The following is a 12533-nucleotide window of genomic DNA, read 5'->3' on the forward strand; positions in this document are numbered from 1 at the left end:
ACACATAATTCCATCAAACTCAGTTATAACAGCTATTTTCTATAAATGAACTTTCTGATTACAAATGATTTAGCTGTTCGTCTTTGGCTAAAACTGAATTGAGACCGAAAAATAAATCGTGCAGGTCATTACAGGGCAGGAGTTGTTGGACTTGAGAGCCTATTGACTTAACGTACAAAAAGGGGAGATGATTGTGTGATTTGTGAGAGTTACGTACCCTTGCGAGTTTGATTTAGGTAATTAAAGGTACGCTTTTGACGTCGAACAATGGCCGATTACGTCGCTAGGCAAATGTTTTTGTTATTTTTATCTCGGCTTGGGTACACTCAATGAGTCCTTGGCCAGGTATTCTGGCAAGGTGAAGGTTAATTTACTTTCGTTTTGATTTCGGGATGAAGAATTCTGACATTCGGACAATTTGAAATTGAGCGTGAGTCGGCGAAAATTTGGTATTTGGGGAAATTGTTTCGTTTCGTTCGGTTCGCTTTTTAAATACAAGATGGTGGAGCATACGTGATGTTGACATATCACGTGGTTCTTTGGGCGACACATGTTATACTTTGGAAGCGAGGACAACAGCTCTCTAGAAAAATAATTCTCTACATTGAATTCTTCAATTCACTTTTTATTTATGTTTAAATACATTTTAAAAGCTTCATTTTCTAATCGCTGATCAGATATACGCTGAGATTTTTTTTTTTGTTTCATCAACTGCAAATCCCAAACTTCTATATATTTGAACCTTTATTTCGTACTTTCATGGTCGTTTCAAATATCCTTAAGTGGCCTCCTGTCATCTTTTATCAAATTAAAAGATTTTCTACACTCAGTAGTTACATACAATAACCAATCACATCGTAATTAATCACATCCTTAGCGAAACACTCAAAATAGTTAATCTTATCGTAAAAATCTTAAACCTGTATTAAACGGAACTTGTTAAATAGCGTGTCATTTATTGAAAACTTTGAGGTAGGGCCTATATTTCAATGGCACACGATTAATTAAGGGAGAAGCTATTGCCGCCATTCATAATTGGCGTCACAACATTGTAAAAGTGTGTGTGTGGTAGGGGGGTGCCTGATATAATCGAGCTTTAAGAAAATAGCCGGGGGGGGGGTAAACGTTGTTACGCAATATACCAATATAGGACAGATTAACCTTACGCCCGTCTCGCCGCTTGACCCAGAGTCGATGTTCAAATGGTGATTAGATTAGTGGTTGCGCAACTCTCTTGGTCTGGGGCGTATCACGACGTGGTATCGAAGCGGATGTAAATATCGTAGTCATTCAAATATCGTTCAGGGATGTGTCGTGGTTCCATCAGACACAAATTGATACGAGACTTAGAGGGTGGGGGTGGGGGTACACATGTAAGCGTTTAACTATACGCAAGGAGTGTAACGAGTGGGAACTGTTACATTATACAACTTTTGAGTGTGTTTGCGTAAATGCGGTAAGAAAGATGGCCGTGCTTCAATCAGACAACAATGAAATTTAGACTCGCCTAAGTGTTTTGTTTAAATTTTATACACAATTATTTGTGTAATTTGAAAAATATTTTTTAAAAAATCCCCCTACACCCAACCCTTGGTTAAATTTCAACACATTCACACAAGTTTCACCGAAGTGCTTTTAGACGCAAGTCTCATCAGCCCTTGTGGGCAAGTGCGTAGGCCTCTAGAGTGAAAATGCGTGTGTATTCAAAGCTATATTTAGTATACCAAAGTAAGATTTGTTTTTGGACTAGTATTTCACCTATACCGCCACTCCCCTTGCCGCCCCTTTCTTCCCCCCCCCCCCCACCTCCGGCGTGGCTTACGAACAACAGCCGTCAACGGGGTCGGGTTTTTAAGAAAGGTCACAGCCCGCAAACACGGACTGGAGTTAATACAGGTGGGTTACGTGGTCAGGTGGTAAACTCGTGGCTCATTAGTGAATCAATCAGGGCATGACTCATTAGTTAATTAATCAGGTTGTGACTCAATAGCTGAGTGAATCAACCCGTGCGGTTTCAAGGACAATGGAATCTGTTAGCTTTAATTTATTACACAAAAGTTCATTGTTTAAAAAAAATAGTCTTTTGTATGTGCATGGTACGGTCAGTAGGATGGGGTAGTGCAGGGGTGGACTGGCTGTTTCCAAAGGGTCCGGAAAAAGTTTAAAGGAGCCCCCAACCCACAACAGCTAAAAATCGAATATATATATATATATATATATATATATATATATATATATATATATATATATATATATATATATATATATATATATATATATATATATATATATATATATATTCCAATTTATATATGTATACAAATACATATGTATATACATATATACATAAATATATATATATATATATATATATATATATATATATATATATATATATATATATATATATATATATATATATATATATATATATATATATATATATATATATATATATATATATATATATATATATTCCAATGTCTTTTAACCCAGTATTTTAATACCATAACAACTGAGTAAAAGGGAAAGCGCTGAATTCTAGTTAAAAATGAGAACCGTAGGATATTTCGTAGTAAAAGAATCATCATACTTTCTACTTCAGCACTTCCCGCACTTAGTCGCATGAAAAGATAAATTCAACAGGTTTTACAAACCAGGTGCGAACATAACTGCATGGCCACCAGTACTAGGAAGTTGCCCCAAACAGACATATGCAGCACAAAAAGAGTACTCCATTTACCAGCCGCGTTCGCACCTGTTTCATTCCTGATAGCTCTGTCCTGCTCTTCATCAAATCGAAGTATTGCTTTCGTGGGCGATCACTAAGTTCTTCTTTCTTTCTTCTTCATTCTTAATTTTTAGTGTTGGGATGGATCGAGCTTTATCTGCCACAGGGTTTGAACTCGAGACTTTTTACAACCATGAGCTTTGCCGATTCAACCACGCCCCCCAAAAAATTAAGTATACGTGTGAACTGGTTATGCGCCATTGAGTAACAGATGCAATAAAGATTGTTGTTCTTAATACTACAATCCCGTGATGACCCAGGAAAACTATCAATCCGCTGCCATTGAAGACTCGACCTTACCCTGCCTGCAAATAACCAGCAGCTGTAGTAATAGGTCTCTTTAGATATGTTAAGAAGCGAAACAATTTTCTAGTGACTTCCAGGTTTTCATAACGCAGTAGTTGCTGTTTTCTTTACATTAATCAGTCCACCAGTTCCAGCATTACATTGACCACTATGATGCCATGGGCCTTGAGGTAACAACATATGCCTGTTAAGGAATCAAATGCGGTAGTGGCATACAAGGTGCAGCAGAAAACTAGCAGTTAATCTTTAAAACACCCAAGACAAATGTAGTCGAGGAATCAGACTGTAATCACATATCATTCGATTCTGTTCACTTTTTCTTCTAAAAACTAAGGGGGGGGGGGGGATATTAAGTCTGCACAAACTCGACCTCGGAAGCTCCAAGGCCTTCGGGGGAGGGGGGAGGGGGCGGTGAACTTTGTCCACCATGGTTACATGGTTGTTACGCCACTGTGCCCCAACCTGAGATTGAAATTTTCATTATGGGTTGTTTTTTTCTCGCTGAAGTCTGAATCTTACCCCTTGTTATAAAGTAATGGATATTGTAAATTGGAGAACGCTCATTACTTAATCAATGGCTGTAGGTTTTGTCAATATTGTGATACGGCGTCGTTCGGATCTCGCAATCACACATCGGAATCATGTTTAAAAAACGTTCGTGAGTGCACCCATTTTTGATGGGTACATTACTCAGGTTTGTGAAAGTAAAAGGCGGTTTGGCATATAAGTGACTAAACTTTACTTTTATAAGCCAAGATTAAAGAAACAGATTCATCCAACTTTGTCTGCCCCGTGGATTACCCGGCCAGAAAATGTATTTTTTTTTGTTGCTATAGTCTGGTAACTGCCAAAATTTAGAACCACTGGAAGTAGTACTAATAATAGTATTAATTACCTCACAAATTAATGACGATTGCATTGATTTCACTGCAGCTACCATTTGTATTTATCTAAACCACTGTAAATTACACACTGCTGTGCCGCCGTTTTCAACCAAAAAAAAGGTGTTTTTCAAGACAGTAACTAGAAAGATCGCAAGTCTGTCATTCAGTTAATCACGTCCTTTACAATGTGCTTCATTAATTACAACAACAATTACATCGCAGCCAACCACTTCTCAGTCAACCGAATATTAGCCAAACCCTAGGCTAACCACTAGGCTAACTACTTGGCTAACCACTTGGCTAACCACTCAGCTGACCACATCATGGTCAATCACACCATAACCAACCACGTCTCACCCAACCACATCTTAGCTAATCACTTAAACAACCCCTCAGTCAACCGCACCATAGCCAACTACATTTTAACCAACCATATTTTGCCAACCACTAAGCTAACCACATAGCCAACCACACCTTACCCAACAACTCAGCTCACACGTCTTCATCGTCGTCTTTTCATGTTCGTGCCCAAGACACACGGGCAGGTGAAGTAGAGTTTATCTGATTCAATGAACTAACCTCCTCTTAGTCACCCACTTAGCCAAACCACCCAGCCAACCACACCATGGACAAAAATTCTACCGATGAACAAATCCTCATACAATTAGTTACATAACTATGAAGCAAAAAAATATTTAGGCCAAAGATAGCTATGTCCTTGAACAACCAAATAGATAAAGACCACGATTTTTTTTAGTTCAAAAGCACTACATTAACGATGGGTTTTAAACGTTAGCTCGAGGTTAAATTGAGAATTAAAAACGTGTCTTTGAGTTTCGCTTGTTTGTTTGGACAACTTGACAGTGACAAAAATAACTTTCAAAAAAGCAGCTGGCTGCTTTCATTGAAAGGAACAAGGCCGGCGTGCGGTGGGGTCACGTGATACAGCATTCGGTTACTGACCCGATAATGTTTGCTTTGTATCTAGGGTCTCAGTTCAAACGACGTTCTGAATACACCCAGCTCTATTGGGTACCTGACTATAGTCGAGGAAAGTGCAGAGGCGTCGCAAAGGGGGAAGGGGAAAAGGGGGTGGATCGCACGGGTAACACCATTTAGGTGAGTAACACCAAGACAGGTAATTGCAGAATTTGCAGAAGAAAAATGCATTGTGCCGGTTCACTTATCTAATACATAAAGCTCAGTTCTGTATGTAACGCATATGTTTGTCGTTGGTCTTGGATGGGTTTAAGTGTTAGACAATTATCGTGCGCATTTGTCTAAATTTATGAGTTAAAAAATAAATATTGAAAGTGTTGGGAAATAATTTTCATTTTTCAAATTATAGTAATAATTGTCGGCATGTTCATTAAACACAAGTTTTAAAAAAATATCATCTTTTACAAAAATTCTAATTATGTCTTTATTTAGTCATATAGCACTTACTTCCCTTTGATAAATTAGGAAAACACAATTACTTCCCTTTATAAAACCATTGCATTTGTGGAAAAGAATTTACTTTTTAATTACTTTGTTTTTGGTGTTGGGAAAAAAAATAATTACATAATTAGTGGGGATTGATCAAGTGCAAATGTTGTAGGTATTTTACGGATAAGCTTGGAGTATTAAAATTGTTCATTAAATTGAAACAGGCGCGTTCGTTTAAGTGAGTGCAAAAGACTATGAATAAGTTGGGGTACTATAGTCGTTTATTAAGCTAAAACAGGCGATTCCGTTGGGTTTGCGTTAGTGGTTGCGGTTTGATTTGGTTCGTTTTTGTTCTTTCTTTTTTCGTTTTTGTTTGTGTTTTTTTCTTTGGGTTTGTATTTATGTTTATGGTTGGTTTTGCGTTTGGATTTGGTTTGTTTTCGTTTGCTTTTTCGTTTTTTTTTTGTGTGTTGTTATTGGTTGGTATTGGTGTTTGTGGTTGTGGTTGGGTTTGTTGTTAGGTTTTTGTTTTCGTTTGCTTTTTTGTTTGTTTTTTCTTTGTGTTTGTATTGGTGTTTGTGGTTGTGGTTGGGTTTGTTGTTAGGTTTTTGTTTTCGTTTGTATTTGTAATTGTGTTAGCGATATGTTTGCGCTTTGTTGTTTTGGTTTTGGTTGGTTATGGTTTGGGTGGGCAATGCCGGGTTTATGATGATTACTAAACACACAGGTAATGGTCTTTAACAGAAAGGTTTTTCACGGAAGCCCGAGCAGGGGCTGGCCGGGACGGCTAGTCTAATATATAAAGCTCAATTCTGTATGTAACATGTAATAAGTTTGTTTGTCGTTGACATACTTCTATGGATTTAAGTGTTAGACTATTATGGTGCTCATAGTCTAAATTTATGAGTTAAAAAATTACTATTGAAAGTGTTGGGAAATAATTTTCATTTTTCAAACTGATAGTAATAATTGTCAGCATATTCATTAAACACAATTTTTAAAAAATATCATCTTTTACAAAAATTCTAATTATGTCTGAAAATTATTTATATTTAGTCCTTTAGCACTTACTTTCCTTTGATAAATTAGGAAAACACAATTACTTCCCTGTATAAAAAATGGCATTAGTATAAAATAAATTACTTTTTATTATTTTGTTTTGGTGTTGGGAAAAAAATAATTACATAATTAGCGGGGATTGATCATGTGCAAATGTTGTAGGTATTTTACGGTTGAGCTTGGAGTATTATAATTGTTCATTAAATTTAAACAGGCGCGTCCGCCGGCGCCCCACCAGGGTTCAATTTGGCGCTCTGGGCTATCCTGTGAGCGCTACGGTGCATAACTTCGCTTTAAACAATGCGATAGAGTATGGATAAGAAAGGTTACTATAGTCTTTAAGTGAATCGAATCCCGGCGTCCTCTGGTGCCCAGACATGGTGCTATTTGGGGCCCCGGGCCTCCCATGTTCGGTTTGGCGCCTACGTTCGTTTAAGTGAGTGCAAAAGACTATGAATAAGTTGGGGTACTATAGTCTTTTATTAAGCTGAAACAGGCGATTCCGCCCCGGGCTAGACTGTGAGCACTTTGCGTTTATGTTCGCGTTAGTGTTTTCTTTGTGTTTAGGTTGGGTTTGCGTTAGTGGTTGCGTTTTGATTTGGTTCGTTTTTGTTCTTTCTTTTTTCGTTTTCGTTTGTGTTTTTTTCTTTGGGTTTGTATTTGTGTTTGTGTTTGGTTTTGCGTTTGGATTTGGTTTGTTTTCGTTTGCTTTTTCATTTGTGTTTTTTTCTTTGGGTTTGTGTTTGTGGTTGGTTTTGAGTTTGGATTTGGTTTGTTTTCGTTTGCTTTTTGGTTTTTTTTCTTTGTGTTCGTATTGGTGTTTGTGGTTGTGGTTGGGTTTGTTGTTAGGTTTTTGTTTTCGTCTGCTTTTTTGTTTGTTTTTTCTTTGTTTTTGTATTGGTGTTTGTGGTTGTGGTTGGGTTTGTTGTTAGGTTTTTGTTTTCGTCTGCTTTTTTGTTTGTTTTTTCTTTGTTTTTGTATTGGTGTTTGTGGTTGTGGTTGGGTTTGTTGTTAGGTTTTTGTTTTCGTTAATATTTGTAATTGTGTTAGCGTTATGTCTGCGTTTTGTTGTTTAGGTTTTGGTTGGTTGTGGTTTGGGTGGGCAATGCCGGGTTTATGATGATTAATAAACACACGGGTAATGGTCTTTAACAGAAAGGTTTTTTCACAAAAGCCAGAGCAGGGCCTGGCCGGGACGGCTAGTGATCAATTAAAGTTGAATTGCCTTTTTAAGTACAAATTGACAATCTCGACAATGTACGATGGGGATACATTGAAGTAAACTTGCTAACTAGAGAAATATAGGGAAGGAGGACAAAAGACCGACATCCAAAAGGCCTTTTGTCCGTGTGGGCGTGGTCTAGTCGGTCAAGCTCATGGCTGCTAAGTCTCGAGTTCGAACCCTCGGGCAGATGAGGCTCGTTAGCTGGGGAGGGCAACTCTTCTAGGAGGGACAACTCCAAATCAAAATAACTGCTGCCTTGCAGTTTGTTCTTGGTTGGACAAAGGCTATGGAAGCAAATCCAAAAAGAAAAGGGGTTCGGAGTCAATGGCCCCAATGGCGCATAACCAGTTGACACGTAACGCTTAATTGTGTTGGAGGCGTGGTGGAGTTAGTAAAAAGCTCATGGTTGTTAAATTCGAAAAAGTCTCGAGTTCAAACCCTCTGACAGATAAGGCTTGATCCCTTCCAATACTAAAAGTTAAGAACGAAGAAAAAGAAAGAAGAATTTCTCAAAAGCATATAACTTGATTATTGTTTCAGATAGATAAACGATCTAATTCTCTGCCTTCTGTCAAATTTTGAGTAATTTCCGTTCACCGGAACTAGTAATTTACGCTTTTTCCGATTTCACAAAAAAATAAACTAATGTAAAATTATAAAGTACTAATAATATTATTATACACTGATTGTTTGGCGTTCTCTTGATGCGCAATTCTTTTTTCTTCGAGATTTTATTCCATTTAAAGAAGTTTTAAGTAAATAAATATGGATTAAAAATCATGTCTATATCCCGAGGTGCCATCCCCCATAGTTTTATAAAAGATATTCGAAAAAGTTAAGGGGAGATCACTCCTGTTGTTTTTTTTTTTAACTTAAATCTAGATAAGTCACATTTTATGCTATGATTTACAGGGGCGTAGCGAGGGGGGGGGGGCGGGGGGTGCGGACCGCACCGGGTGACACCATTTAGGGGGGTGACACCAAGGCAAAAAACAGCAAAATATATCGAGAAAAACTCGAGGGGGGGTGCAAATCGAAAGTTTGAGGGGGGGTGCAAATCGAAAACTTGAGGGGGGGGTGCAAATCGAAAGTTTGAGGGGGGGTGCATATATATATACACTATTCAAATCATAAATGACCTGACTTGGTACAGAGACGTGTAGAACAACAACGCCTGAGACAAACGGCTGATGACCTTAATTAATTTATTATCTCCGCACAAGCTGATAACCAGGCCATGATTGGGGACGCGATCAGAATAAAAAACCTGGCAATTATTATACAACCCGCTGGAGGTGTCAAATATTCTCCCGTGGAGGTGTGCTAGTCTTGGCGTGGGGGTGTGTTAGTCTTGGCATGGGGGTGTGCTAGTCTTGGCGAGGGGTGGGGTGTGCTAATATTGGCGAGGGGTTGTGTTAATCTTGGCGTGGGGTGTGTTAGTCCTTGCGTGGGGGTGTGTTAGCCTTGGCGTGGGGGTGTATTAGTCTTGGCGTGGGGTTGTGTTAGTCTTGGCGTGGGGTGTGTTCGTCTTGACGTGGGGGTGTGTTAGTCTTGACGTTGGGGTGTGTTAGCCTTGGCGTGGGGGTGTATTAGTCTTGGCGTGGGGGTGTGTTAGTCTTGGCGTGGGGTTGTGTTAGTCTTGGCGTGGGGTGTGTTAGTCTTGACGTGGGGCTGTGTTAGTCTTGACGTGGGGGTGTGTTAGTCTTGACGTTGGGGTGTGTTAGCCTTGGCGTGGGGGTGTATTAGTCTTGGCGTGGGGGTGTGTTAGTCTTGGCGTGGGGGTGTGTTAGTCTTGGCGTGGGGGTGTAATAGTCTTGGCGTGGGGTGTGTTAGTCTTGGCGTGGAGATGTGCTAGTCTTCCGATAGAGGTGTACTAATATTAGCATCAAACAATCTTCGCTAAAATGTTTTAAAGAATGCCGTAATGTCCCGATAGTTGGTTGACCTCAATGTCTGTGTACACACAGATAAGAGGTGTGTGTGTGTGTGGCGTGTAGGTAAACCTTCACTGTCCACCACTGTTTTAAGGTTGTTATGTGTGAGATTTGAAAATTGTACTATAAACTGACAAGCCACGGCCTTCAAAGTTGAAGGAAATGAAATAATTTACAATTATCAAAGGTCAGATTTCAATAGACTTAATGGAGCGCTTTTTATACAAACTCATCACGGAACAAAGCACACATGATTTGTGTAAGAGGCATTGAAACAAACGACAAATGAATGTTAGCCCTATTTATTTGGGCGCCAACTACAGTAAATGGACGCCAATCCATCGAAAAGGATTCATCGTTTAAGATTAAAAAAGTTAATCCGTCTACTCACTTTCAATGGTATCTATTCGAACAACAACCTATGAAACATTCACCAGCCAAAGCGCATTATCTCCCAAACTCTCACCACCCTAACGCCTACACACAAAAACACAAAAACAAAAAGCCTCAACACCCAGCCGCCCTAACGTTTACTTTCTTTAACGACATCTGCCTAAACGCCCATTTGCACACCATAACTTTACCGCCACTAACACCCACAAGCCCAAAGACCAATGCATCCAAATGTCCAGCTGCAAAAACGTTCGCACATTCCAACGTTCACCCTTCGTAGGACCGAAATTCCCAACCGCCACCCACCCTAAGACTCTCGTTGTTGGCCGTCTATCCGCCTAACACTTATCCTAACATACTTCTGGTCAACCTACCAACCACCCTCACATTCTTTATGCTAACCGTCCATCCACCCTCACATTCTTTATGCTGACCGTCCATCCACCCTCACATTCTTTATGCTGACCGTCCATCCACCCTCACACTTCTTATGCTGACCGTCCATCCACCCTCACATTCTTTATGCTGACCGTCCATCCACCCTCACATTCTTTATGCTGACCGTCCATCCACCCTCACATTCTTTATGCTGACCGTCCATCCACCCTCACATTCTTTATGCTGACCGTCCATCCACCCTCACACTTCTTATGCTGACCGTCCATCCACCCTCACATTCTTTATGCTGACCGTCCATCCACCCTCACACTTCTTATGCTGACCGTCCATCCACCCTCACATTCTTTATGCTGACCGTCCATCCACCCTCACATTCTTTATGCTGACCGTCCATCCACCCTCACATTCTTTATGCTGACCGTCCATCCACCCTCACATTCTTTATGCTGACCGTCCATCCACCCTCACATTCTTTATGCTGACCGTCCATCCACCCTCACATTCTTTATGCTGACCGTCCATCCACCCTCACATTCTTTATGCTGACCGTCCATCCACCCTCACATTCTTTATGCTGACCGTCCATCCACCCTCACACTTCTTATGCTGACCGTCCATCCACCCTCACACTTCTTATGCTGACAGTCTATCCACCCTCACATTCTTTATGCTGACCGTCCATCCACCCTCACACTTCTTATGCTGACCGTCCATCCACCCTCACATTCTTTATGCTGACCGTCCATCCTCCCTCACATTCTTTATGCTGACCGTCCATCCACCCTCACACTTCTTATGCTGACCGTCCATCCACCCTCACATTCTTTATGCTGACCGTCCATCCACCCTCACACTTCTTTATGCTGACCGTCCATCCACCCTCACATTCTTTATGCTGACCGTCCATCCACCCTCACACTTCTTATGCTGACCGTCCATCCACCCTCACATTCTTTATGCTGACCGTCCATCCACCCTCACACTTCTTATGCTGACCGTCCATCCACCCTCACATTCTTTATGCTGACCGTCCATCCACCCTCACATTCTTTATGCTGACCGTCCATCCACCCTCACATTCTTTATGCTGACCGTCCATCCACCCTCACATTCTTTATGCTGACCGTCCATCCACCCTCACACTTCTTATGCTGACCGTCCATCCACCCTCACATTCTTTATGCTGACCGTCCATCCACCCTCACATTCTTTATGCTGACCGTCCATCCACCCTCACATTCTTTATGCTGACCGTCCATCCACCCTCACACTTCTTATGCTGACCGTCCATCCACCCTCACATTCTTTATGCTGACCGTCCATCCACCCTCACATTCTTTATGCTGACCGTCCATCCACCCTCACATTCTTTATGCTGACCGTCCATCCACCCTCACATTCTTTATGCTGACCGTCCATCCACCCTCACATTCTTTATGCTGACCGTCCATCCACCCTCACACTTCTTATGCTGACCGTCCATCCACCCTCACATTCTTTATGCTGACCGTCTATCCACCCTCACATTCTTTATGCTGACCGTCCATCCACCCTCACATTCTTTATGCTGACCGTCCATCCACCCTCACATTCTTTATGCTGACCGTCCATCCACCCTCACACTTCTTATGCTGACCGTCCATCCACCCTCACATTCTTTATGCTGACCGTCCATCCACCCTCACATTCTTTATGCTGACCGTCCATCCACCCTCACATTCTTTATGCTGACCGTCCATCCACCCTCACACTTCTTATGCTGACCGTCCATCCACCCTCACATTCTTTATGCTGACCGTCCATCCACCCTCACATTCTTTATGCTGACCGTCCATCCACCCTCACATTCTTTATGCTGACCGTCCATCCACCCTCACATTCTTTATGCTGACCGTCCATCCACCCTCACATTCTTTATGCTGACCGTCCATCCACCCTCACATTCTTTATGCTGACCGTCCATCCACCCTCACACTTCTTATGCTGACCGTCCATCCACCCTCACACTTCTTATGCTGACCGTCCATCCACCTAACACTCACCCTAACGCCCTCGTCGGTCCAGCGGTTACCTTTAACATCACTAGTAAGTGACCAGATTTATGGACGTAACCT

At 41.1% G+C, this 12533-nt stretch overlaps 1 protein-coding gene across 1 annotated transcript in view; it reads right to left on the bottom strand.

Annotated features, from left to right (window-relative positions):
* The window catches only part of LOC131941910 (uncharacterized), a 52881-nt gene that overhangs the window by 34796 nt on the left and 5552 nt on the right, over positions 1-12533 (bottom strand). The gene's annotated exons all lie outside the window — the stretch shown is intronic.

Source organism: Physella acuta, unplaced genomic scaffold, assembly GCF_028476545.2.
Source record: "Physella acuta isolate Inbredline_101_S28 unplaced genomic scaffold, ASM2847654v3 ptg000006l, whole genome shotgun sequence".
Classification (NCBI taxonomy): Eukaryota; Metazoa; Mollusca; class Gastropoda; family Physidae; genus Physella; species Physella acuta.